Below are 27,547 nucleotides of genomic sequence, written 5' to 3'. Positions count from 1 at the left end.
AATGAAAGTAGACCACTTCCTTACACTATATACAGAAATAAACTCAAGATGGATTAAATATCTAAGTATGAGAATTGAAACTATAAAAATCCTAGACGAGAGCACAGGCAGTAGTTTCCCTGACATTGGCCATAGCAACATTTTTCTAGATATGTGCCTCGAGGCAAGGAAAATAAAAGCAAAAATGAACTATTGGGACTACATCAAAATAAAAAGCTTCTGCACAGCAAAGGAAACAATCAACAAAACTAAAAGACAATCTACAGAATGGGAGAAGATATTTGCAGATGACATATCCAGTAAAGGGTTAGTATCCAAAATACATAAGAACTTAGACAATTCAATATCCAAAAAGCAAATAATCCAATTAAAAAATGGGCAGAAGACATGAACAGACATTTCTCCAAACAAAACACTCAGATGGCCAACAGACACGTGAAAGATGTTCAACATCACTCATTACCAAGGAAACACAAATCAAAACTCTGAGATATCACCTCACATCTGTCTGAATGGCTAAAATCAAAAATACAAGAAACAACAAGTGTTGGCAAGGATGCAGAGAAAAAGGAACCCTTATACACTGTTGCTGGAAATACAAACTGATGCAGCTGCTGTAGAAAACAGAATGGAGTTCCCTTAAAAAGTTAAAAATAGATGACCCTATGATCCAGTAATCACATTACTGGGTATTTATCCAAAACATACAAAAACACTAATTCAAAGAGATACATGTACCCCCTATATTTATTGCAGCATTATTTACAATAGCTAAATTATGGAAGCAGCCCATGTGTCCACCAATAGATGAATGGATAAATAGATGTCCATAAATATGTATATATATGTGTAACATGTATATATATATTTACATATATATCTCACATCTTCTTTATATTATATATGCTGTGTGTATATATATATATATATATAATGGAATATTACTGAGCCATAAAAGAATGAAATCTTGCCATTTGCAACAACAGGGATGGAGCTACAGAGTATCATGCTAAGTGAAATAAGTCAGCCAGAGAAAGACAAATACCATATGATTTCACTCATATGTGGAATTTGAGAAACAAAATAAACAAAGGAAAAGAGAGAGAGAAAAAAACCAAGAAACAGACTCTTAACTACAGAGAACAAACTGATGGTTACCAGAGGGGAAGTGGATGGGATATGGGTGAAATAGGTGATGGCAATCAAGAGTGCACTTATCACGATGAGCACTGAGTACTGTATAGAATTGTTGAGTCACTATATTATACCCCTGAAACTAATATAACACTATACGTTAGTTATACTGGAATTAAAATTAAAGACTTAATGAGAAGAAAAAGATCAAGAAAGTCTTAGAGTGAGCCTCAGTTGGTCAGTCACTGAATGATGACCCAGTGTTCTTTAACCTGTTGTTGAGCCTGGGGGAAGGAACTGGTCCAGGCTGGCATTTTCTCAGCCCTGGCTCAGCAAAATGTGAAGCAGTGAGGGGAAAATGAGCATAAGACCATAATTGTAAAATATTCTCTCTATAGCCCTACTCTCAATTAAACCAAATGCAGTATTTCTTTACTGCAGAAATTCTACATGTCTTTATTATGCCTTTATTTATTGTGAATCTCCAGGAAAGGAGCATATTATGAAATATCTTTTACTTTTCTATGACTACTATAATAAATTGTACAACTGTTTGCCATGCATCCAGCTCCCCTAGCTGAAGGAAGAATATATGTCTCCATGCTGATGAACTCAAGTGTAGCCATATGGCTAGGTACTATGGCCAATGAAATGAGGGTGGAAGTGATATGTATCACTCCTATAGTCACGTCTGGATGGAAACCTTAAACAGCCAGCTCATGGGTGTCCTCTTGTGTCTTCCCTCTACCGTGACAATCATCAATATTCCAGAAGCAGACTGCTCCCAATCCTGGGTGCTGGAGTAAAGATGACTTAAACTGCTAATCATTCTATAAGGACATGTAATATGAGCAAGAAATAATAAACCCTTATGGTTTATGTTTCCTAAAGATCTGTAGTCATTTGTTATCACAGCATAACTATCCTAGTGGTTCTCAAAGTGTGGTCTTTGGCTCCTGTGGATCCTCAGTGCCTTTCAGGGCATCTAGGAAGTCAAAATGATCTTAATGATATTAGTTATTTGCCTTTTCAACACGCAGACACCTACATTAATGCTGGAAAAGTAATGATGGGTAAAACTGCTGGTCCTTATCACAATCCAAAGCAAGTAAGACCACACTGTATTAGAAGTCATTATATTCTTCACCCCATGTGCTAGGCGTTTAAAAAAAAATGCAAGTTTCATTTCATCACTTAATAGAGGAGAAACAAAGGACTAATTTCATTAAATCTCAGCCTTGAACACACATCTTCTTAATATTCTTTGTAATGAAATGGAAAGTAGGCATAACTCTGTTGCAGCATCCCTAAATACTATGGTTTGTCTTGGAGAAATATATTTGTAATTGTCTGAGTTGCAAGCTGAATTAGCCATTTTGTCATTTAAAAAAATTTTTTTTTAAAGATTTTATTTATTTATTCATAAGAGGCAGAGACACAGGCAGAGGGAAAAGCAGACTCCATGCAAGGAGCCGATGCGGGACTCAATCCCGGAACCCTGGGATCACGACCTGAGACAACGGCAGACGCTCAACCACTGAGCCACACAAGTGTCCCTAAAAATTTTTTTTAATTAAAAAGGATGGGTAACAGACAAACTATGGTTATTTAGATTTTGTTATTTAGCAAGCATTCTCTTGCCAGTGATCAACTTCAAGTTTTCAACTGAGTATTAGAATTGTGTTTAACTAGTATCTATCACTATGAGCCTGACAAATTCTAATACTTAGAGATATTTTTCTGATGAGATCAGTGGTGATATTAATGTGTTTTGATACTGTATAGATTCTCAAAGTACAAGATAAATCGATGAATTTTAATTTCAGATTCCACATCACAACCAACCTCTTGAAAAATACCATTTATTGAGTTTGGATGTGGCATCAAAGAAGACCATTCACAGTCATCTAAAAAGGCTGCTTAAATACTCCACCCTTTCCAACTATATACCTGTAAGAAGCCAGATTTTCTTCATAAATTCCAAGTTAAACGATAAATCACAACAGATTAGAGAAACAGTTATGACAATCCAGTTGTCTTCGTTAAGGTAGACATGAAAGACACCGCAAAAAATGTAAAACAATACTACTCCTCCTACCAATGCTTTTTTGTTTTGAAAGATATCTTTTTGGGGATCCCTGGATGGCTCAGCGGTTTAGCGCCTACCGTTGGCCCAGGGCGTGATCCTGGAGTCCCGGAATCAAGTCCCACATCAGGCTCCCTGCATGGAGCCTGCCTCTCCCTCTGCCTGTGTCTCTGCCTCTCTCTTTCTGGGTCTCTCATGAATAAATAAATAAGAATCTTAAAAAAAAAAAAAAATATGTTTTTTCAATGTGATTTAACATGTTTATCATTTTTTGTTCGTTCGTTTTTATTCTTTTATTTTTTCATATTTATCATTTTAAAGGAATTACTAAATGGGTTCAAATTTTGTCAGATTTATTTCTAATATGATGTTATTAGATATATTATGTTAGATATAACCTACATGACCAGAAGCTCTTCAGGGTCTTCAGTAATTTTAAGAGTATAAAGGGGTCCTAAGAATAAAAGTTTGGGAACCGTTGCTATACTATCACAGCCATGAACACAGAGGCCACACAGAAACTTGAACAGGGCTAATGCTCTAACTATAAAGAATTTGTCTATGTAACAATGGAACTATAAAGATGTAAAGAGAATTCTAAACAATGCCCTAGAGCCAAGAAGAATTTCCAGGGAATGACAAAATCCTGGAAGAGAGAGACTTACTCCCTCTCCAAGGCTGGAATTTAGAGGAAAGGTTTGGCTGCAGCCCACTGGATGGCCAAGAAGTTTGTTGAGCTAGAGCTGGTCTGCAATCTGCTGGTAAGTAGGAAACTTCTGTCCAGGGCACAGAGGGGTGGGCAACAAAATTTTGCAGGGAGCACAAAGCCTGAGAACACAGTGTCCACACCTGGGGGACTATGTGAGATGGTCACCGTTGTGCCCAAGATCGCTAATCCAAGAATCCACCAAGGAGCCGACACCGATGCAAACACACGAGGGTCTATTTACAAGCTCGAGCTTGGGTCCAAGTGTACCCGACACAGCGGAGCAGGGACTTGGACCCCGAGGTGGGTTTCAGCTTAGTTTTAAGGGCTGGTCTAGGGGACCTCCAGAAGGGCTGGATCAATTCCTCAAGTTCTGTTTACATTCTGATATGGGGCCTTCAAGGGCATTGAGCTCTGTTCTTATTCTAATAGGGGCTTCCTACCCTTGGCTTGGGCTCTGTTTTTATTCTAATATGGGGCTTTCTAGGGTGTTAAGCTGTTTTCTTCCTGTAACTGAAGTAAGGTAAAGTTCAGCTCTTATTCACAGGGGCCTGGGATGGCTGTACTTGTGCTAACGCTGAACTTAAAGTGGAATGGCCTTAATTTTCTCGGCCTCCACAGTCACCAGCCTGGGCAGTGACTGAGCTTGCCAAGGAACTGGGTGCTCTGGGCATGCAGACAAAGGTGCTTTTAGAAGCAAAAATAAAGGGACACAGGAGTCTGGAACCTGAAGACCATCCCTTTCTTCCTGCAATGTCTCTCCAGGGCTCTCCACTGACAAAGTTCAATACCATGTTCACTATAAAGAAGACCGTGATGGAGCTGGTAATGAAGGCTGAATTTGGGGCTGAAAGGTAATAAATTGGTAGCTAGCATACTGATTGAAAATGTACCACATACACCTTTTTTAAAAATATTACTTCTATTTACATTTCAAAAATGATGTTCTGGAAACCACATGTTAAGAAACCACTGATCTTTTTATATTATGGAAGATTTGTTCTGAGTCTCCTGTCCCCCTCTTATGTATTCTTTGTTGCCACATTCCAAAATTTGCATGTCAACAACCACATCTGGAAAATACACTCTGCTTAGGAAGATTGCCAAAGGCCAAGAACTGGGTGTGTCTATGTGTGGGTTGATTTCTGTAACAAGATTTTTTTAGAGCAGGAAGCAAAAAAGATTTGATGAATCATTAATAAGGGCAATTTAGCAAAATATATCAACAAGTTCTTGCATTCAGTGACAATATTATGACTATTTTCCCATTAGCCCAGATCTCTGGTTATATGGGCTTTCAAAATGCCCAAGTTCTATCTCCTGAACTAGAGTTTCTACCGTTTTAGAAGTAAAATCCTAAAGGGTAGAAATACAACACTGGCTGTTTTTTGCATCTCACAGAAAACCGTCAAGGTCTTTCTCATCCTTCAAGTACAAGCTCGAACATATAGTCTTCCCAGGCTCCCCAAGTCAGTGAATCTCTCTGAACTCTGGCTTTTGTTGTTGCTGTTTATGCCTCTACTGAAGCACTTCCTCAGGCTAACTTGTTTTGTAGCAAATTATGTCTGCATCTTTCTCTCCCACTAGACTGGGAGCTCCTTGAGGGGCGAGAGTATGCATCTTTGCATCCCAGAGCCAAACACATGCCCTGATGTGGTTAGCCCCCTCTCCCTACATGTTGACCCGAATTTGTTCACTTCAAGTGAAGGAAGAATGGTAGCTTGAAGTCTCACGATTACCAACCTCAGCTTGCAAAGGAGCTCAGCCACAGCAGGCACTTAGCTGCTTTCTGCTGTGAGCAATCTTCAAGGCATTTTGAAAACAACTAGTCTTCCAGAGGATTCCTTTCACATAGTCAAACAGTACGAAATTTATTTGAGAACTTCAGAGTGCAGAAAGTTTACAGGCTAATTCAAAACCCAGAAAGAAATAACCGGGTGTTATCTTACACAGTAATTCTGTTGCAGCTTATCTTGATTCATCGCTTCCCTTCCTCTCACCTCCCACCTCAGGCCTTGGTCCTCCATAATGTAAGACGGGAATATTTGTCTGGCAGAATTTTAAGATAGTTTGTTGGTAGCATGGAATGCTCCCCATTTCAAACCTTCCTAAAGAGTCTATTGGTCAGAATCAACTACATTACGAGGCAGTAACAAATAGTCCCTGAATTTCAGTGCCTTAATGCCGAAAGAGTTTAGTCCTCACTTTTGCAAAGTCCCCTGTGGGGCAGTGGACTCCAGGGCAACTGTGACCAGTGCAGTAATTCAGTAGTTACAGTAATTAATTCAGTAATGCAGTAACTCAGACGTAGGTTGAGTCTCAGCGCCTCTGACATCTCAAGACAAAGTGAAGAAGAGAGAGCGTGGAGATCTTATGTCTGCATGTCCTATGCTTTGGCTCAGAAGTGACACATATTGCATCAGCCACAACCCTTTGGCCAAAAGCAGACATATGCCCCCCCGCCCCCAACAGGCAAGGGGGCTGGGAAGTATAGTCCTCTGTGGACCCAGAAAGAAAAAAACCAGATATCAGGGAGCTTTGGTGATCTCTACTTCCGAGCCTTTCCTAAGGACTTTATAAGTTAAAGCTGTGGCAGGCAGCTCACTTCTCCCGCCCTTGCCTTCTGTCCTAAAAAGACTAACCGAGGACGACTAAGCCAGGAAAGGTCTCCTCAGCATCCCGTGAAGTAGAACTTCCACCTGCAGAGAGCAGGAGGAAATACATACTCCCTACTTTCTCATCTACAATCTTATTTGCCTGAGGGCATTTTTATGTCATAGAGTTATTCCACCAGGGTTAGCTGGGAAAGAAACAAAACAATTAGGCAAATAGGGGATCCCTGGGTGGTTCAGCGATTTGGCGCCTGCCTTCGGCTCAGGGCGTGATCCTGGAGTCCCTGGATCGAGTCCCACACCGGGTTCCCTGTGTGGAGCCTGCTTCTACCTTGGCCTGTGTCTCTCTCTGCCTCTCTCTCTCTCAAATAAATAAAATCTTAAAAAAAAAAAAAAAACAATTAGGCAAATAATTAGCCATTCTGAGGTGTCTAGCCTTAAAGAGTTCCGTATAAAGAAAGAAAGAATGAGTAAAGTTTGAAAGGTTTTAACCTTCTTTCCAACTTCAATAACTAATTTTATTTTAATCCTATATCCCATTTTGATTATTAATATCATACCTCAACACCTCCAACAAATATCCCTTGAATACCTACAATATACCTGACTGCAGAAAATGGCAACCCAAGTCTTTTTTGGACAACTATGATCCAAGTTTCAAGCTATATGCACTTTACAAATCAATTATTTTATCCTTTTCATGATCTTTTGAGGTTATCGTGACAGCTCCCATTTACAGCCAAATAAATTGAGGTTCAAAGAGTTAAGTACAATGTTCAAGGTCGTGGCTAGTAATAGAGGGAAAGTGGGGATCTCAACCCACACCTGTCCAGTTCATGATAAGAAAGTCCCACACATTCACTCCAAATCAATTAGAACTTTGAAGTTTATTGACTTACAGCCTTTCTTAGACTTTGTATTGCTTGAAAAGTATAATCAAGAGATGTTCACTCATTGAAATAACTACAGCTCAATTTGAATAAGTTGAAATTTGAAAGAATGCTAATCATTTCTTTTGTGTACTATTCATTATGCCATGATGATCTTTCTAATGCATCAATTTATCTTTCTCTCTAATAAGTCATTGAGCAGAATGCAGTTCTATAAAATGGTCCACAGATGCACTCCTATCCCAGGATTAAATAAGATAATGTTCATTTATCACAGTGCCCAAAGCAGTTTATAAAGATCAGCTGTTATCTTGTCTGGTGAAGGTGGAGAACATTGGATCCTCATCTCATGTAATAACTGAAAAACTGAAAAAAAACTAAAATGTTAATTTTCTGATAGAAATGTAAATGTCATAAACCTAATAGAACTGAGGTGGAGATAGAGATCATTATATGTGTCCAAAGTGACAAATCTTTAGCTTCAACAGGTACTCTTGAGGCCTAACACGATCAAGTGTGTGTTTAATTATGAAAGAGCAAAAACAAAAACAAATTTAGAAGCATCCTGACATGTTAGAAATGTATCGGCAAAATTGCAACTAAAAGGCAAGATGTAAATAGAAGTTTTATAATATTTTTTTTCTTTAAGATGTATTTATTTATTCATGAGAGACACAGACTGAGAGAGAGAGAGAGGCAGAAACATAGGCAGAGGGAGAAGCAGGCTTCTCACAGGGGGCCTGATACGGGACTCGATCCTGGATCCCAGGATCACGACCTGAGCTGAAGGCAGGCACCTAACTGCTGAGCCACCCAGGCATTCCTTTATAATATTTTGAGAACACTCCAATTTATACTAGATGAGCCTGTTTAGACTTTCTAACATTTGATTTTACACACATTTTCAGGAGCCATTAAACACAAAATTAGGTCACTGCCACTGTGTATTTTTTTATTTTTTTATTTAAATTCAATTCATTAACATATAATCTATTATTGGTTTCAGAGGCAGAGGTCAGTGATTCATTAGTCTTATATAACACCCACTGCTCAGCACATCACATGCCCTCTTTAATGCCCATCACCCAGTTACCCCATCACCCAACCCCCACCCTCAACAACCCTCCTATAATTAGGAGTCTCTAATGGTTTGTCCCCCTCTCTGATTTCATCTTCTTTTATTTTTTCCTATCTTTTCCTGTGTTCCTCTGTTTTATTTCTTAAATTCCACATATGAGTGAGATCATATGATAACTGTCTTTCTCTGATTGACCTATTTTGCTTAGCATAATATCCTCTAGTTCCATACATGTTGTTGCAAATGGCTAAATTTCATTTCTTTGGTGCTGAGTAGCATTCCTATATATATCTATATATCTATATAGATATATATACCACTTCTTTTTTATCCATTCATCTGTTGATGGACATCTGGACTCTTTCCATAATTTGGCTATTGTGAACATTACTGCTAGCATCATTGGGGTGCAAGTGCCCCTTTGGATCACTTCACTTTTTTTTTTTTTACACAATAGCTCTGTTTTGTTCACTGTAACTTCAGCATCCAAAGCAATGCTTGGCGCACAGTAGTCTCTCAGGAGGTATTTATTTTATTTATTATTATTTTTTAAGATTTTATTTATTTGTTCATGAGAGACACAGAGAGAGAGAGGCAGAGACATAGGCAGAGGGAGAAACAGGCTCCATGCAGGGACCCTGATGCAGGACTCGATCCCAGGACTCCAGGATCATACCCTGGGCTGAAGGCAGGCGCTAAACCACTGAGCCACTCAAGAGTCCCTCTCAGGAGATATTTAGAGAACAAATAAATGACATGATCTACATAGGAGACTATAATGTAGCAACAAGGAAATAATATTTCAAAAGCTGGAGCTAATGAGAACTACCTTTTCTTGGATAATACATTGATGAAATTTTATTTCTGACAGGATGGCGGATCAGGTGTTTTAGACACCTATCCAATGAAAAACCACTAAAATACTAAATGAAAAAAAATTTTTAAAGATTTTATTTACTTTTTTGGGAGAGTGTGTAAGAGAGATCACAGAAGGAGAGGGAGAAGCAGACTCACTGCTGAGCGGAGAACCTGATGCAGGGCTAGATCATGACCTGAGCTGAAGGCAGACACTGAACTGACTGAGTCAGCCCAGGCGCCCTCTAAATGAAATTTTTAAAGAATATCTTTTAAATGCATCACTAAGTAAACCAATACAGATGTAAGGAATGTGCTGGAGGGGGCACCCAGGGTGGGGGATAAACAAGACAAAAGCAGGAGTTAACTGAGTTCTAAAACTGACTTTCACCCTCAAGTTTTCTGCTCCAACCTACAGACCTTTTTAAATTTGCTGAGTGATGGACAGAGGGTGAAGGAAAAATAAATGAGAGACAAAACCAAGAATCTGCTAAGGCCGCCAATTCTTCTGATTTTGATCTCTTTCTAAAGTTGACTTCGAATTTTCTTGGTTCTACCTACATACACTCCTATGTACGTCTATAACTTGCTTACAAGGGGGAACTGGAACTGTTCAGAAGGAAAGTATCTGGAAAGGGATAGGAAAAGGTGAGTAGAGGGATTCAGAGTGACAACTAGGCTCTTTGACCCCTCTTTCCATTGGGCAAGGAAGCCTCCCTGCTTTCAGACATTTTATCCAGAACACCTCCAAAGTCTCAGTTCACATAAGGCTCTTCCCAATTCAGCTCTTTATTTAGTTCAAGGAGTAAAAAATACAGAAGTGCATTCATTTTAAGTCAAAAGTTGAGCTTGAGCTTTCTTTACTATATTAACATTTTCTTTTCTTTATTTAACCATAAATATGGAAAATGGCTACCTACTCAGGAATCTCTCTGCTTTACAGAAATCTGCTGTCCTTGACTTGGGTATGAACAGCACACTGCTTGCAGAAACCACTAACATGGTGGTGAGTGGTTATCAGAACACCCACATGGGTTCATCATGTGCTCAGGATGTGTTTGAAGCTCAGCCTCAAGCTTGGCAGACAGTTCAATCACAGTATTGGGGTGATTACATCTCTTTGTCATCAAACTTAGTGTGTCATTGATGCTTCCCATGAACAACTGGTGCAATTAAAGTTTCTGCCAAAATGGTCAACTTGCCATAAACAATAGAGGAAGAAATTGATATGTAATTGAGTTTTGGAAAGGAAAAACAAAGGAAAGAAAATATATTTTCAAGAGGCACCAGGAAAAAAAAAGAGCATTCAGTTCTATTAGATTCTACAGAGATCTGCTGAGCATCTCCTATGTGTAGGGTACAGGGTGAGGCCTGGGTAAATATATACATACATACATACCAGATAATATCTATGGATGCACATACTTCATTCTAGTGCTATAATCAGTGCTTCTGAAAACCTATCCCATTTTTTAAAATAAACTTTCTTATTGAACAATAGCCTATATACAGAAAAGTTCATGAGAGTGCCACTCAATGAATCTGCACAAGGCGAAGCCATCTAAGTAACCACTATCAGAATGAGGAAATAGGAGATTACCAAAATTCACTGCTGCCTTAATTGTTCTCTAATGTCTTCAACTAGCTGTCTTTGTTATTTTTCCAACCTGTAAATTTTTGTCCTTGGAAGGGTTAGTCTGTTACCAGCTAACTTGTCCCTCATCGTTAAGCAGGGGTTGTATATATTACTGAATTTTCATAGCACCTTGTCAGGTGGCATTATTATCCTAATTTTCAATTTCAGAATATTGAGTTTCAGGGACAATACTTTGTTCAAGAATACCTGCTGCTAAAAAAAATTTAAAAAAAAAAAAAGAATACCTGCTGCTAAGTAGCAAAGCTAAGGTTTAAACTCCAAAATTGAGTCCAGAGCTCACACACTTAACCGTGATACTACTAGCATGATACTACATTGCTCTTCTAATAAGACACAAATCTGAAGAGTAAGGAACTTATGATCTTTAAGATAATAATATTAATGTAAATTTCAGTACCAACCCATTTATATTTTGCAGATGTATTATATATAGATGAATTATATGACATATAATTTCATTTAACCACTACAATATATTGTCTCATTTAAGTGTCTGACAACCTTCTGAGGTAGAACTTAGTCTCCATATATTACAGATGTTAAACAACTTTCCTAAGCACATAGCCACTAAGTAACATGACTTCAGAGCACTAGCTCTTCTCATTCTTCTGTCAAGACCACCCATCACTCACCCACACTACCCACATCATCAGTGGATATCTGGGGGATAAAAGAGCTAATGATGTGAGTTAAAGCTAATAGTAAAAGAAGATAACACCGTTGTCCTGAGATCATTCCCAAACATGGAATTACATCTAACCAGATCCGTTCAGAGTCAATCCCAGTGAAAAAAGAAAAAGATAACCTCGATCAAGTTGCTCTCTCATTCATTATCGTTGTCTAGGATGAGTGTGAACTATTTCTCTTTATGTAACCCTCTTTGTGCTGGTTCAATTGAAGTCATTCTACAATCCAAGGGTGGGGTGGGGGGCATTAGGAGAAAGGAAACCAGCAGGTCGCTGAGGGCTAGTTATGTGTATGCAGGCAACTATCTAGAACCAAGCAGACCTTTTCATATAGTCCATGATTTCATCCTCAAGCGAACCTATGAGGTACATGTCAGTGCTTACATTTCACAGGTGAGGAAATGGAGACTCACAGTAGTGAAGTAATGTGTCCAGGGTCACATGGATAGAAACTGAAAGATCTGGCATTTGGACTCGGCCATCCACCCTACAGCCACATTCAACTACAAGTCTTCCCACTCCTAAAATCTAACAGCCTCAGAAGCAGTAACTGTCCTGTATTACCAGGGCACTCACACTGCTGGCACACAGGAGGACTGAGCCAGTAATTAGTTTAGTAAATCTCTGACGTCCAATTCTGCCATTATGCCACCTCCCTAAGAGCTGTATCTACATGAACCTCTGCCTTGTGTTTCCTCCCTGTCCTAAAACAACACTTAATTAGCCTGTCCTCTTGATAAGTACATGTTCTCTTAAAACTCAGAGTTCTCTTTCATATTTTATCCTTCTGCCCCGGCGAAAAGCACGGCTATCCTGCTCAAATAGCCAGTTTAGAGAAGTTGTCAACAGGAGGAGAGAAGAGCTTGTCCATTGAACTGTCAACCAGGAACATGAGTTATATTTGGAATTAACTACACAGGAAAATGTCCAGCCTGCTTACAAAGCATCGATGGAAGCTCAAAGAAAACCAGATACAACATAATCCTTTCCTTGTGCTAAACGACACCCTCATTTACATCCTTACATCCAATTCTCTTTGTTTCAACCTTAACTAAAGGCAAGGAAGGCTTCCCAGGCAGTGTCATTCACATGTATTAGACAGCCCTCGAATGACAAAATGCTTCATTCCATCTGCTAATAAAAGTCCATTTGACACCAACACTAAGCTGTTATTTTTCAAATAACAATGGCAACATTTAATTAGAATTTAACCTAGCTCTTGCTTTCACTTAACAATGTACAGTACAAGGATGGTTCCCTGACTAAAGGAAAGATTGGCATCCAATATAAATGCTGCATTTAAAAAGGAGCCGCACACTAGTGGTGTCTAATTATGCATAACACTCTGCCATTAATTGCTAGTATTTCATGTGACTTAAAGGGTCAGCTGGTCTTTAATTCTTCCTATTATGATGGCAGGTTAGGTTAAGTCTTTGTCGGACTACCACAGTTGCTTTGTAAAGATTACTTCTGTAGAGACAACAAAAGCCCTTCCAAATAACTGGACATACCTCTAGATCCCATTTTAACTAAAAAGATGATAGAAGAAAGCATCATCATGCCTAGCACATAATAGGTACTCAGTAAATGGTAGCTATTAGCCTAATAAATGTTTCATAAATATTTTCCATTGGATCATAGTCTTGAGCTGTATAATTGATCCAAGGAGTCTTATTTCCCTGTGCGGAACTCCTATGGTATATCACCTATAACATTCATTCATTCGTTCATTCATGCCACACACATTTACAGAGTACTTTCTTTGTGCCAGGAGCACATTTCTCCATAATGATCCCAAGGAAATGCAGTGTACTACATCTCCTTTTTGGAGATTCCCAATGTAAACATTAGAGGCTTTGAGACCTTCTGCAAGGACTGCATAAATGACAGACAAAAGGAAAGATAGATAGATAGATAGATAGATAGATAGATAGATAGATAGATTTTCAATATTTTCCTTACTTGTGAAACCCTTTTTTTCATGGACACCTATTACCATTCTGAGACAATGATGTTTTAAGGAACATATTTCGGGCAACAGTACAGATTCACATCTAATATATTATAGCATACCCCACCTATAAATATAGCTTCCCACACATTTTTTAATTTGGGGGAAATTAATAGTCATTGAAGTTGATACTAGAGGATCTAGTTGATGTGACATTGAGTTCAAGATGAAATGTGAACTCTAGCATTAAGACCACTCTGTCTCCAAAATCCAGTCATCAGGCATGTTTGCCCATGCCCACAAAGTCCAGAAGTGGGTGTGGAGTCACACAGAAATGACTAAACTCCTGGCTGGGCTGACCTACCTGAGGTCATTGCATAACTTCTCTGGGTCTCAGAGTTTCTGGTGAGAGTTAACTGAGATGATACACAAGGCCAAAGTTTGCAAATGTTTTGCTCTCATGGTTGCCTCTGCCTGGGCCTAGCACAACCCATCCCTCAAGACCAAGCTGTGAAATCAGCCTTTCTCTTAACTAGAAAGAGGAAGGGTGGGGGTAAAAATTTTGGCCAGTGGGAGCTAAAGTTTTTTCAAGTGTTGCATGCATGTACCAGCACATGCACATGTGCATGCACAGCATTTTTACACTCCACAAGCATGACACAAGAAGAAGTTACATAGCAAGAATGAAAACAAACCTAGATTAAATATCAGCATCCTGTTCTTTAGGTGTCCCTCAGCGCCATGCCACTCCAACAAGGCCAACCATCGCCCTTGCCTCAGATTCTTCTCATGCTTTTATGTGGAACAAATCAGCTCTGCCCAGCCCTGACTCCCAGATTTAACTCCAGGTCTACCTGCCCTCTGAAGCCCTTTCTCCTGACATAGTTGTCCTCATTAACAGGCAATTAACACCCGCAAGTAGTAATGTTTTGCCCTACTTAACCCTTCAACTACACAAATCCCTAAGGAACTTGGGATTCACATCCATAAATGTCCTCTCAGGAGACAGCTGGGGTGTAAGACGGTATTTCCTCATTTTCAGTCATTCAAATAAGATCTTCATGGTTTGTACCATATATTCAGACCATGTCTACTATCTGACTGAATAAGGCCCCTCCAAATATGTTGACATCCTAATCTCCAGAACCTATGAATATGTCACCTTACAAGGCAAAACGGATTTTGCAGGTGTGATTAAATTAAGGATCTCAAAATGGGGATATTGTCCTACGTTATACAGGCAGGTCCCATATAATGGCAAAAGGGTGGGAAAGAGGGTTGAAGTCAGAAGAAGGAGATGGGAAGCAAGGAAAAGGCCTCTAGGAAGGAAGGCACCTCTAGAATCTGGAAAAGGCAAGGAAACAAATCACACTCTTCATAAAACAAATTCAAATGGATTACAGGCCTAAATGTAAAGTGTAAAACTATAGAATCACTAGCAGATAACATAAGACAATATTGGAGGACCTCGCACATGGTGATGCCTTTTTGGATGCATCACCAAGGACAGGATCCATGCAAGTAATAATTGATAATTTGGACTCTAGAGCAGGTTTTTCCCTAGAGCCTCCAAAAGGAATGTCTCCCATTCTGCAGCTTTTTTTCCAAATCATTTGATATTGCTATTCCCAGCACAGAATTTTTTTAATTTTCATGAAGTCCTGGCTTATTAATTGTTTCTTTTAAGGGTCATGCCTTTGGTGTTATATCTAAAAAGGCATGATTGTACCAAGTTTTTCTAGGTTTTCTCCTACGTTATGTTCTAAAATTTTAATAGTTTTTTATTTTACACTTGGGTCTATGATCCATTTTGAGTTAATTTTTGTGAAGGATGGAAAGCCTATGTCTAAATCAGTTTTTTCACATTTGGATGTCCTGTTGTCCCAGTACCATTTGGTAAAAAGACTATCTTGGCTTCATTGTATTGCCTTTGCTCCTTTATCAAAGACCAGTTGACTGCATTTATTGGGTCTATTTTGGGCTCTCTATTCTGTTCTATTGGTCTATTTGTCTATTCTCTCACCAATGCCACCCTGTCTTGATTATTCTAGCTTTATAGTAAGTCTTAAAGCCAGGTAGCATCAATCCTCCAACTTTGTTGTTCTCTTTCAATATTATTGGCTATTCTGATTAATTCTTTATGTAATGTTTAAATCTATTTTTTACTTACTAATTTAGCCTCATTCTAACAATAGTATCCATGGAATCAATGGCTTTGAAGTGCTTATCAGGTATCTTCTAATACACAATAAAATAAATACATGATTATTAAGTGAAAAACACTCACCCATGTCCCATTTCACCCTCCATCTCCTTATACACCTACCCCAATGGAACAGCAATATACACTTTGGAAAACTGGTGGGAGGAAATACTCAAAACCCCCAAGATGAAAAACCAGGGTTGCACACTTGGCTCTTCCACTGATTGGCCATAGACTGGTCACTTCAGGTCTAGTCTTTAGTCTTCCCTCTGTACAAGGGATTCAGTGGAACCTTAGTGTTTTGGATCCTAGCCCTGTGCTGGCCACTAGGAATATCCAGGATAGTCCTTGGCTGAGCAAGGGATCACAGACCACTTGAGTTAGTGAAATACTTCCATTCCATGACCCCTAACTCTACTCCTCTTCCCTGAGGCCTCCAGCCTCTGCTCAGAGTTAGAAAACTGACGTTTAGAGCAACAACAGTCCCTGTCCCCCATCCCTCATCTTCATCTATGCACCAAGGATAGCTGGTTAGCATCTCCCCCATCCCCACGTTGGGCACCTCGAATCACACTCACATAGAGATGGTGATAAATCAACCAATCCAGTGTGGTTTAATGGCAGGATCAGTGGAGTGGAAGTCCAAAATCTGGTTTAAATTATGGCTCTATGGCCTGCTAGTGGTATGCTCTTCACCTCTCTGAGACTCAAGTGCCTCATTTATAAATATGGAAAATCCTATGGACTTCAAAGTATCTGTGTGAAAATTCAACGGAATATCATTTGCTTGGTCTGCCAGCACTGAGCCTGACACCCACGGTATGTTCAGTAAATATTAGTTAGGGATGAATTGGAATCAATAACCATTTCCTATGTAGAGGTGATGAAACCTTTACAGGGACTCCTGATGTGTGTGTGTGTGTGTGTGTGTGTGTTTGTGTGTGTGTGTACTATCATTTGTTTGTACGCGGACTGGGCTTTAGGATGTTGCAAGTGTGGTGATGTTTAGGAAGACTCCACCACTTTTTTAGCCCGACTCTCCACTTCAGTGAAGAGAGTAAACAAAAGGAGTGCAGGGGAGAAAGGGTGGGAGGGAAGGAGAGAGGAAGGCCGGGAGGGAGAAAAAAATCAGAAGGAACAGCAGCAAGCCTCCGGTGCTGGAGGTTACTTATCGATCTTAGAGCTACTCCAAGAGCTGAGCAGAGGCCCCACGAGGAAAAGAAAATTGAACCAGTTTCAAGCGCCAGGTTTTCTTGCTTCTTCATCTATGGCCAACGCCTGCCCCCTTGTGGATGTTTTCCAAACCGCTTGTATTTTCTAAAAGGCAAAGGAACCTGGAGAGGCTCACAAAGAGAAAAGGTTTGAAGGCCTTGGGAGGTTCTCCTTTGTCTGCAAGATAAAAACCACTAGGGCGAAGCTCCCTCCTGATCCAGCCCCTGGCAAAGACAACCTCCTCTCCGCAGACTCCTTCGCTGGCACTCTATGCTCCAAGAACAACAAGCTTCCCTAGCTTCCCGGTAATAGTGATAAGAGGCCAATCTGGGAATCAGAGTTCAAATCCTGACTTCTTTTCTCCCTAGCTGTGTGTCTGGGCAAGTCACTTGACCTTTCTAAATGTGTTCTTCATCTGTAAAATCGGGGTAATAACATCTGCCTCCTAAAATTGCTCTAGAGTTAGATAAGCTAAAGCCTGGAGGGCATCTTACAATCATAATTCACCCCAATACCCTTTAGGTGCTATTTGTAAACTCATCATAGTCTTTCTATCTCTGAGCCATTCACTGAACAAGCATTTATTATGAACTACATGAATGACAAAATAAGGCACAGTCTTTAAAGATCTTGTAGTCAGCTGGTAAAGAAAGAAATATAGACCGATAATTATCATACTTTTAATTTGGCAAAGGCAGTGGCAGAGTTAAAGATAGTTTGAGTTTCCCCAAAAAAACAAAGCTAAGATTGAGGGACCATAGGCATTCATTTATTTTGGGAAGTGGTTCCTAGGGAACAGGGATGGAGGTCTGGGGGCTTGGGAAGAGAGAACCAGGCAGAAAAGAAAGCCACTACACAGTGCTTTACCAAGCTGGATAGTGTGGGGCCACTGGGGTGCACCCCCCTGGGACTCTGGAAGGCGCCTCAAGGACCCCATGCTGAGTGCCTGAAGGACAGAAGAGAAGACATCAGTCTACCAGCTCCCGCACCACCACCACCACCACCACCACCCCCACCCGCATCCCCCACCCCCACTCCCTGGCCCAGTCTCAAGAGTTACTCATTCTGTGTTCACTCCCGCCCTCCAGGGTTTGTGCCTATGTATATGCAAATACCTGGCACATTTCTGAAGGCATCTGGAGCCTCCAGGTCAGGCAAGGCCAGGGCAGAAAGTGAAATAGGCAGCAAGATACGCTTGGGAAGCGCCAATCTTGAACCTGCTCAAAGGGCGAATCTTGAACCTGCTCAAAGCTGGTGGCCCCAGCAACAGTTGGAATAAAATACGGGCAGACAGGCTGCAAGCTGGGCATAAGAGGGGTCCAGTGAAGGCACAGAATGTCACAGGAAGAGGGACACCTAGCACAGCACCAAGCCTTGGTGAAGGGGATTAGTGCTCTTATAGAAGAGACTTCAGAGAGCTCCCAGCCCCTCCCACCAGGGGGCGATACAATGAGAAGTCTGAAATTCAGAACTGGGCCCTCCCCTGGCCATGCTGGCTCCCTGATCTTAGACTAACAGCCTCTACAACTGTGAGCAATAAATTTCTGTTGTTTATAAGCCACCCAGGTTGTGGTATTTTATCATAGCAGCCCAAGCTGAGACAGGGATGGATGCTGACCTCTGATTTGCTACATTCAAGTCACCACAGGGACACCCAAGAGCAGAGGGCCAAGAGGTTCCTTGGAAGGGGAGTCTGGTTGGTGAAGCTTGATTGTTGGAGTACGGAGAGATAGAACAGGATGTCGAAAGGATATTATGTGTCAGAGTTTCTAGTGATGCCCACAGGCCAAGAACAGGATAGGTACCAAGTCCCCAGCAGAGTGTGAGATCATTTGTGCAGGGCCCATGAGGAAACTGAGAATTCATTACCAGGGTCCTTGAACACCCACCTCCAGCCTACAACAAAGGGATGTAAAGGGAGAGACAAGGTCTTAGGGGACCTTTGGAGAGCTATGGTATTTCTCCTTTCTTTCACTCACAGAGGCAAAGGCTCATGTTTTTCAGCAAGCCAGATGTGGGCCATGTGGGAAGGAGCCCATCTCAAACAATCTTGAAAGGTCCACTGCCCAAGAGAATGGCCTGGAAGAACAAAGTGACCAGCACAGAAGGAAAACCTGGAAACCTAGAGGCTCCACAGAAGGGGCAAAGGGTTATACCTGCTAGAGGAGAAGGCTATGTTCAGGGTTGCTGGTCAGAGGACCCCAGCAGGGATGCACCCAACAAAAGAAGCAGCATCTAAAACTCTGCCAATCCCAGACAGCACCTGTGGCTGAATAGATATCTGAGCCAGTCGAGTACAGCTTTCCTGTCCTGGACTCTTCCTGGAAGCAACTTCCCAGGTCCCTGGGAAGTGGATGTACCAGCCCAATCAAGCCTTCAGATGAACATAGCTCCAGGTGACATCTGACCGTAATCTTGTGGGAGACCCTAAGCCAGAGCCCCCAAATTAGCCACCCCCAAATTCCTGACCCACAGAGACTATGTAGGATAATAAGCACTGTTCTTTTAAGCCACTGAGTTGAGGGTGATTTGTTATAAAACAATAGACAATTAAGACATGACTCTATCCCACAACTACTGATGCAGAACTGGGGAGGGTTCTAGGAATACTTTTTTTTGAAAGATTTTATTTATTTATTCATGAGAGACACACAGAGAGAGACAGAGACACAGGCAGAGGAAGAAGCAGGCTCCATGCAGGGAGCCCGATGTGGGACTCGATCCCGGGTCTCCAAGACCACGCCCCAGACCAAAGGCAGGCACGAAACCACTGAGCCATCCAGGGATCCCTAGGAATACATTTTTAATAAGCTCCCCACATGATCCCTTTTTGGAAGAAAAAAGTTGGAAAAAGAAGACAACTGAGCAGCATCTCTGGGAGCATTGATATTCATCCATGAATTTTACAGTCCTGAAGGTGAAACAGGCGATAAGCACACCACACGCTGTCTTTCTTGTTTGGTTCTTGTTTTTATTGAGATATAATTGACATATAACATTGTTTTACTTCAAAGTGGACATGTTGACCGGATACATTTACAGATTGCAATATGACTACAATCTTTGATAACACCTCTAATACATCACAGAATTATCATTTTTTCATGTGTAGTGAGAACATTGAAGATCTACTCTTAGCAACTTTGAAGTATATAATATAGCATTGTTGACTATAATCATTATTGCTGGACATTAGATCCCAGAACTTATTCAGCCAGTTGCAAGTTGTGTAATTGTAACCGTGGGATCCGCCTTTGTGGATAGTTGTCTGGGGCATCAATTTGTAACAGTCACTGAAACGTTACCAGAGTAGTTTGTACCTAAATAAGCTGACAGCACCGCCAAGTGGACATTTTTAGAGCTCCGCTCATCTGAGTTTTTCTCTGCGCCTGCAGTCACAGGCAGCTAAAGCCCATCACCGTGGGCTGAAATGCTGATTCAGATTATGTTTGCCTCTCTGCTGTGTCGCAGCCTTTGACCACCTAAACCACAAGCCCTTTCAAGGCCCTCCCAAGAAATCTGATCTGGAAGATCAGGTAGGGAAACCAGAATAAATACTACCAACAAGAATGATGTTGCCAAAGTATTTTCAAAATGTTGGATCGGTTACTGCTCGCAGAAATAAATCAGTTTAAAAAAAAAGAAAGAAAGAGGGATTCCTGGGTGGCTCAGTGGTTGAGCATCTGCCTTTAGCTCAGGTCCTGATACTGGGGTCCTGGGATTGAGCCTGTTTCTCCCTCTGCCTGTGTCTCTGCCTCTTTCTCTGGGTCTCTCATGAATAAATAAATAAAATCTTAAAAAATAAAGAAAGAAAGAAAAAAGCATTTGCCATGAAATTTTTATTAACCAAAAATCTGTTTCTCCACAACAGATACTTTTTCATATCCATTCAAAGAAGTATCAAACTATCAACTGTTGGTAGCCCACACATCCCAGTGAGGCTTGTTCGAGCTTCCTGGAAGTAGAAAAGAATGGCTAGACCGTTATAGGAACAGGTGAAAGAAAGCATGTTAGGCTGGAGCATGAGTGAGGGATAAAAAGGATTCAGTATCTAGTTTACTGATTCTCATGTCCATACTGTTTCCTAAAAACCAGAGGCACAAGACCACCCCTAAGTCTTGCCTCACATGATATGAAAGAGACCATGACAGAGCTGAGAGCCTGCAGCCCAGTCATCCTCTCTTGGCCCAAAAGCACTTGCCTTCCTGTACCACTCTGGGTGCCATTTTGTCTCACTTTGGCACAAGACTAAGTTAGAGAATGGCAGGAAGAGCTTGGCAGGTAAGGATTCTGACACTAATTCCATGTGGGTGTTTTCCCCACACCGAGCAATTCTCCGACACCAGCTGGATGTCCTACAATTCAACTCATTCTGATATTATCTACCCAGAGATAGCACCACATCCCACAGGGTAAGGGCTCAGTCCCACAGCACTACCCATGACAACTGGTAATAACAAGCTCAAGTTGTCACCTATGCTTCTTGACCAACCAGCCCTAGACTGGAAGTTCCCAAGCCTCCCTCTTGAGGACTCAAGAGACAGAACTCAAAGACACATTTTACTTGCCAGATTACTGGTTTACTATAAAAGAATATAACTCAGGACCAGCAGAGGGCAAGATATAGGGGAAGGCGAGCTGAGCTTCCAGGTCCTCTTGGAGGGGAGGGCACCACCTTCCCCACATCTCCACCTGTTCTCCAACCCAGAAGCTCTCCAAACCCCATCCTTTTGGGTTTTGTGGAGGTTTCACCATATAGTTATGATTGATTAAATCATTGGTCACTTGCAGTTGATTCAACCTCCAGACCTTCTCCCTTCTCCAGAGCTTCAGCTGGAAGTGGCGTTGAAAGTTCCAACCCTCCAATCACTTGATTGGTTCTCTTGGCAACTGTGCTCAACCTCAGGTGTGGTCCAAAAGTCACTTCATTAATGTAACAAAACACACCTGTCTTGCTCTTATCACCTCAAAAATTCCAAGGGTTTAGGAGCTCTGTGCCAGAAACCAGGACTAAGACCAAATACGAATTTCTATTATAAATCACAATATCACAGCAGGGGATCAAAGCCACCAGGCCATTACAGCAGACACCCACAGGGGTTCACAGCAACCTGTACACTCTAAGGAGGGCTGTGATTTCCTCCTGTTTCAGAGCACTCTGCATATGCAACAAATATATGGCCCTTCCTAGGTACCAGGCACCATGCTGTGTGCTGAGGATATGAAGGTGAGTAAAAAACAAGTGAGGCACCAGGGTGGCCTAGTCAGTTAAGCATCCAACTTGATTTTTGGCTCAGGTCATGATCTCAGGGTTGTGGGATCGAGGGGAGAGGCTGCTTGAAATTTTGTCTCTCCCTCTGCCCCTCTCCCCTGCTCCCACGTGCTCTCTCTCCCTCTCATTCTTTCTAAAGTAAATAAATCTTAAAACAAAACAAAACCAAAAAACCAGGCATACACTGCTGTTCTTGTCTCATGGAGCTTAAAGGCTGATGGGGGACAGACTAATCACCATCACACAAACAAGAGTAAACTACAATTCTGGAAGGGACTATGAAAAGTCCTAATGTGGAATTTGAGCCAGTAGGGGTGCTAGGAATAGCTTTCCCCTGGAAGTGATTCTGTGGAATGAGCGTGAAATAACAGGGGAAGATTCTTGCAAAGACTCTGAAGAGCAGGAAGTCCGGGGACCTGGGCATCTGCCTTGGGCTCAGGTCATGATCCCAGGTCCTGGGATGGAGCCCCCCAACCAGGTCCCTGCTCAGAAGGGAGGCTACTTCTCCCTCTCCCTCTGCTTCTGCCTTCCCCTCATGCTGTCTCTCACTCTGCTCCCTCTCTCTCTCAAATAAATAAAATCTTTAAAAAAAGAACGGGCAAACTTCCTAAACCACGTTTTTTCTTTAGCTAAGAATTAGCTAGAATTCAATGAAGAGCTTAAGATGAGCTTTCCCTTTTATATACTTTTATATATATAGAATTTAGCTCTATACCTTTTTGTAGGGCAACGAATGCTGTATAAAATCTTATCACTGGGGCTCCTGGCTGGTTTAGTCAGTAGAGCCCATGACTCTTGATCTGGGGGGTCTTGAATTCAAGCCCCACATTAGGTGTAGAGCTTACTTTTTTTAAAATATTTTTATTTTTTTAATTTATTTATGATAGTCACAGAGAGAGAGAGAGAGAGGCAGAGACATAGGCAGAGGGAGAAGCAGGCTCCATGCACCGGGAGCCTGATGTGGGATTTGATCCTGGGTCTCCAGGATCGTGCCCTGGGCCAAAGGCAGGCGCCAAACCGCTGCGCCACCCAGGGATCCCTAGAGCTTACTTAAAAAAAAAAAATCTTATCACTTTCCAGGAAGCGAGGACCACAGAGACAAGGCAAAGAGAGAGAAGAAAATGGGACGGGGAGAAAGCCAGAGATCATAGAGGACGGGAGGGGAGCACGTCATGCCCCATCCACTCCCTGACTTTTTCCATCACCCAAGCTTTGGATGAGCTTCTTGTTTACCTGGATCAGCAATTCATGGTGATCCTTGAGGTCAGTCACTTAACCTCCTGGAGGGACCCCCAGTCCAACCAATACCACTGAGGGCAAAACTGAAAGACTGATGGAGAGCTCAGAGTGTAGAATCGTCCTCCCAAGCTCCAGTTCCATCACCCAGAGCTGTGGGCCAGACAAGCGGTTGTCCCTCTCTTTGCCTCAGTTTTCTAATCTGTAAAATGGAAAAACAATCATGACTAATAGGGTTATTCTGAGGCTGAAACAGATGAGGAATGGGCATGGTGCCTGGCATGTAGTAGGCACCATATATTGTCATCATCCCCGCAGATCCAGGAGCGAAGAGCCTGAGTCAGTCAAGGAACCAGCACGCACAGCCGTTATATGTACTTAGCTAGATCACTCCCTAACTGAATAGTGCGGGATACAGTGTTTTGTTTGTTATCATGCAGGAGGCAAGATAGAGAGTAAATAAATGAGGACAAATTATTAACCAACTGATAACAAGAAGAAACAACCATCCTTCTCTGGCAGAGGCAGAGTACAGTGATCAAGATTCAACTCATTTGTATAAACTTAAGTCATCACTCATGACCCAGAAACCCCTCATTATTGCTCCTTTTGGTGTATTTCCTCCCACTTTTCCCCACCTACTTGTATACAATATTTTACTGAATCTAAAACACTGTTGGTTTTAAGTGACACCATTACTTTATGGGCATTAAGAACACTACCAATTAAGCTATGACACATCATCAGTTGTAAGATGCTACTGGTTTCAGCAACAGTGAAATATACAAATACACAGAGTGTCTTCACATTGACAAAATATGTCACAATGTGTTTAGCTGGGGTCACGTGGTATTATATAATAACATATATCATGCATCCTGCCTTTTGCTTGGTATTATACCATGAAAAATTTCTCACATCGGGACGCCTGAGTGGCTCAGCGGTTGAGCATCTGTCTTCAACCCAGGGCATGATCCTGGAGTCCCAGGATCGAGTCCCATATCAGGCTCCCTGCATGGAGGCTGCTTCTCCCTCTGCCTGTGTCTCTGCCTCTCTCTCTCTGTGTCTCTCACGAATAAATAAAATCTTTTAAAAAAATTTCTCATATCACTAAGCATTATTTGAAAACATGATCTTTAATAAGAGCAATAATAATAAATTACATCTGTTATTAGCACAACTAAATGATGCTAAATCTCTGGCTTATTTGTGGGCTGGTATAGTAGGGTGGCTGAGAGCAGACTCTATAGACTGAATGCCTGTTCAAATCCTGGCTCTCACTGCCTCCTAAGTGACTTTGGGCAAGTAGTTCTCCTTCTGGCTCCCACCTCTCACTGTAAAAGGGACATCAGAGTAGGAGTTTCTCATTAGAGTTGTAAAGATCGGTTAATGCTTATTAAGCAGTACCTACACAGTATAGAAAGCGCTCAATAAATGTTAGCAGTAGTGATTAACAATACTCTGCTGTTGGTCTCTTGAGTTGTTTCGAGGATTTCAGCAATTAATGATGCAGGAATTAACATGTTTGATATCATTTTTATCCATGGATGAATGGATAGATAGATAGATATGTAAAAATCCCATAATAATGGGAGCTCCCTAAAGAATAAAAGTTTATGTGCTAGCACTTTCTTTTGGGGTAGATGCAATCTCAGGAAGCAGGAACAAAGAGGAAAGACAGTGAGGCAGGAAAAGAAAAAGAACAAATCCCAGGCAGCACATTCCTGGACTGATCACAGCTTGGTAACAAGTGCAGCTGGCTGCTTGGTCTTGAGAGATGTCTTCAGAGGGGCTGAATAAATTTTATTTTATTACATTTGTTTTTATTTAGGTTCTATTTACCAACATATAGTATAACACCCAGTGCTCATCGGGGCTGAATAAATTATTGCATCTCAGAGAAGTCCTGCTGAGGGAGCAAGAGGCTCCCTCCAGGCTCCTCCCCCACCCCACAACAGGATGGCAACTTGTCCCCTTTAGAGTGATCACCTGGCCCTTCCAGGTCACCACTGGGGAAGTCAAGCCCCTTTAGGTCCCACCAGCCAGTGTGCAAGATGGCATCTCTGGCAGGTGGTGCAAAGGGTAGCAGCAGCAACAGCAGCAGGGGCTAGGCCCAGAACTAGAGGAACCACAAGTTATATAGGGCTGCTCTAGGCATAAAGCTGTGCAAGTGTATCTGGGGAGCGCATAAACCGACACACACACCGAGGGTTATTTTGAAAATCAAATGAGAACATACTCCAAGTTCCTGGCACCCAATAAACAATAAATGATAACTCTTTGTGTTCCTACGTCTCTCTCCAAAAGACTTTAAGTGCTTCTTAAGGCAGATCTCTCTTATTCACCTTTGTAATATGCACAGCATTTTGCAAATCGGAGTGGGTCAGTATATATTTGCCAATTGAGTGCATGTTTTTAACCTGACCCTGAGAAGGTATTTAATAGCTGATTGAACTACTAAATGATGTAGCTCTTAAAAACTAACATGACTGTTTTCCATCATATTTCAACATAAATCAGAAACTAATTTATTTAACTAAAACTTTCTTTTTTTAAGATTTTATTTATTTGAGAGAGAGAGAAAGAGCACATGAGCAGGGGGAGGAGTGGAGGGAGAAGGAGAAGCAGGCTCCCCACTCAGCAGGGAGCCTAATGAAGGACTCAATCCTAGAACCCCAGGATCACAACCTGAGTCGAAGGCAGACGCCCAACCAACTGAGCTACCCAGGTGCCCCTTAACTAATATTTCCTGAGCACTTTGCTCAGTCCCTTTGCATGAATTAATCTGCTTACTCCTTGGAGATTGTTGCCATTATGCTCCCATTTCTCATTCAGTTGAGACACCCAGAGAGATTAAAGGATATGTTCAAGGTTTCTATAGCAAGTAAAAGGAAGCACCCTGTTCAAATGCAGGCATTCTGACTCCAGAGTCCTTATACTTAATCATTAACTCTCTACAGCTTCTGGGCATAGGTCACATTCTGGCTGTAAGTTCCCAAGAAAAGCCACATCTATGTAATGAACAGACTGCAAGGGGCTCCTTTCCAGGGCTCGGCAGCCCTGTGACATGCAGCTCTGACTACTACCAGAAGCTGTGTACACCTTGGGAATGTACTGGCTGACCTCCAAGCTGCTGAGAACCCATCTGGAGGGAGGAGAAGCTTCAGTCGGGAGCGTGGCAGGAAATGAGCACTGGGGACAAGCACTTTCCAGCAAACTCAGGTTAAGGAAAACTGAAAATTCAAGAAGCCAGGCTGCAAATTTTATATATCAGATCAGCCCCCTGGGAAAAGATGTCAGCAACAGAGTCTATGTCTGAGAACAAAGCAGACCTCAAAGCCTGCTAGATTTTTCTAGATTCTGATCAGGAACAAAGTTTAGAAGACTCCAACAAAGTATGTACATTGAGTCAAAGCTGTCTGCACCCCAACTCCTCTCCTCCCCTGCTCTCTTGCCCCCTCTGCTCTCCTGAAACTGGCCAGCAGCATTATGGGTGGCCAGCACAAAGTCCTTCATCTTACCTGCCTTCTCAACAGTGCTTGACAGCACTATCCTTCTCAATATGCTTTCTTCACTTTATTCCTAGGGACACCACATTCTTAGTTTTCCTCCTACCTTGTCGGTTGTTCCTTCTCAGTGTCCCTGGTTGAGTTCCTCTTCTTCTTCTCAACCTCTCAGTTTTAGAGCGATCGGTCCTTGGTCTTCACTACTCTGCACGCACTTAATGGATTGCTAGTGTCATAGTTTGGGCTGCTGTATCAAACCAGCACGGACTGACTGGCTTATAAACAACAGCAATGTATTTCTCACAGTTGTGGAGGTTGGAAGTCTGAGATTGGGGTGCCAGTATGCTCAGGTTTTGGTGAGAGCCCACTTTTGAGTGCAGAACCTTGACTTCTGCACTCAGAATGCTTTTATCCTCACATCTGCAGCAAGCAGAACAGAAAAGCAAGCTCTTTCATGACTCTA

General features: G+C 41.6%; 1 long non-coding RNA gene across 1 annotated transcript; it reads right to left on the bottom strand.

Moving 5' to 3' along the window:
- Positions 1–15,371: 15,371 nt before the first annotated feature.
- On the bottom strand, positions 15,372–26,497 carry LOC121489618. Its single transcript, XR_005987371.1, has 3 exons — positions 26,372–26,497; positions 23,576–23,780; positions 15,372–18,016 (listed from the first exon to the last, which is right to left on the bottom strand). It is a non-coding gene; the product is annotated as an uncharacterized LOC121489618 (long non-coding RNA).
- Between the last annotated feature and the right edge of the window lie 1,050 nt (positions 26,498–27,547).

This window comes from Vulpes lagopus, chromosome 4 (genome assembly GCF_018345385.1).
Source record: "Vulpes lagopus strain Blue_001 chromosome 4, ASM1834538v1, whole genome shotgun sequence".
NCBI classification, from domain to species: Eukaryota; Metazoa; Chordata; class Mammalia; order Carnivora; family Canidae; genus Vulpes; species Vulpes lagopus.
This window is presented reverse-complemented; position numbering and strand designations above follow the sequence as displayed.